Consider the following 1,950-nt stretch of genomic DNA (forward strand, 5'->3'; position numbering starts at 1 on the left):
GCTGAGCCTTAGAGCCGCGGAGCCGTGCGGGGGCCTTGCGGGAACGGAGCCGTGAGGCGCGGGCGGTGCGGTGCGTGTTTGCCTTCGGAGCACGTGCTGCGGGAGGAGGAGCTGTGTCGGCCTCCTGGGATCGCTCTGCAGCCGAGATAACCCGGGCGGGCCGCACCCCCGGAGATGGCAGTGCTGGGCAAAACGCTGCTGCGGCCTCGGTGCCTGAGCAGCAGGGTTCTCATCTGAGCCTCTGCTCAGCCTGCTGTTACATACGTATATTTGAGGCATAAGGAACAAAATGCTGCCTGTTCTCAAAGTTTGCTTCTGCACCCAAAGTGCTCTCCCAGCTCTTGTGGAAGAGCCTTGGGAAACCCAAGGGAGCTCACAGAACTGGGTCCTGGCCTAGATTTGTGCATGACACCGTTTTGCTCCCTACCAAAGCACTCTGTTCTATATAGCGGATGACCTCCACGTACTAGGGCCTTTTCCTTTTATTATTGTTTTTTTTTTTATTCTTTTTTGTTTTTTTGACGAGGCAGCTTTAGGGTGGGAAGTGAGGAGAACAGTGAATACTCACTCCTGCGCTCTTTTATCTATCTTTCTCCAACCCTCTTTACATGACGTTATTTTTCCTTTTGGCCTTGGCTGTCCCCATGGCTCTCTATGGGTGATGACGTACTATTAGCGATGAAAGCACTCCTGTTTTCACGCAGCATTTTAGCTCCCATTCCTCTGCCAGGGTGTTGGTGTGACACGTGCAGGAATACCGCTTGCGAAACGCGCTTCGCCTAGGAGCAAAGGCAGAAAGATAAGCAGGGCCGCACGGCCCCAACACCGCCATCTCTGCCTCCTTCCACCGTGTTTGAAGCTGCGATGTTTGCAGGATTACGCTGCAGCCTCTGAGCGGGGAATGTCGCTGGCATAAAGGAAAAAAAAAAGAAAAAAAGGAAAAAAAACGAGAAAAAGCTAATGCAAATTAGAGAAAAATAATTTTCTTTCAGCGATATGCAATGTATTAGTCACTTGTTATCATGCTTAGAGGCAGACCTCATTTGCGCGTCTGCCAACTCGTTCACATCTGCTCAGAGCCGTTCAGGGCATTTTAACCTTGGCGGTGTCGTGTCGTAGTCCCACGGATCAAGAACGAGTAATTAAAGCTCTGAGCGGCGGCACAAACCCATCGCCGCCCATCTGCAGCGCGCTCCGTTCGCGGCTTTGTCTCGGCGCGGAGCAGCGCGCTGGGAGCGGGGCCGGCAAGGCGCGGGGGCTCTGCGCCGCGGGGCATCGGTGCGCACAGCAACTTTTGCTCTTTATTTTTTTTTTTTTCCTTTTTCTTTCTTTATTTTTCTGGAAAAGCTGAGCGTTCTGGTTGGGGTTTCTTCCCCCTACTTCCCTCCTACACTTTTTTTAATTTCCTTTCTTTTCCCTTCTGCGCCTTCAGAACGGTGCAGGTGATGCGGGGTGGAGATACGTGGCTGCAGAGATGTTTGCTTCCATAGCCGGAGAATCGCCAGCGCTTCCAGAAGTGCTCGGGAAGCATTTCCCAGCATGGAGAAACGTTAGCGCTGTGAGCCCGACCTAAACTTCGAGGCGAGGCTAATTCTTATGCGTTGTTTAGGAGAAACCGAGCTGTTTGTTTGCGTGTTGTTGGGAGGAGGGGAAGAGAGAGAGAGGGAGGAAGAGGGAGAGAGAGAGAGCGAGAGAGAGAGAGAGAAAAGGGAGGATAAGCCCCAACTTCCCAAACACTTCTCATAAGCTGAGGGCTGAGCTGGCCCTGGGGAAAGCACCGTGCCATGCTGAGTCGCGCCGTGCTGAGCCAAGCCTTGCTGTGCTGAGCCGTGCCGTGCTGAGCTGTGTTATGCTGAGCCGAGCCGTGCCGTGCCCAGCCGTGCTCTGCTGAGCCAAGCCTTGCTGTGCTGAGCCGTGCCGTGCTGAGTCGAGCCGAGCCGTGCCGGCCCT

The sequence above is a fragment of the Meleagris gallopavo genome, chromosome 1 (assembly GCF_000146605.3).
Source record: "Meleagris gallopavo isolate NT-WF06-2002-E0010 breed Aviagen turkey brand Nicholas breeding stock chromosome 1, Turkey_5.1, whole genome shotgun sequence".
Classification (NCBI taxonomy): domain Eukaryota; kingdom Metazoa; phylum Chordata; class Aves; order Galliformes; family Phasianidae; genus Meleagris; species Meleagris gallopavo.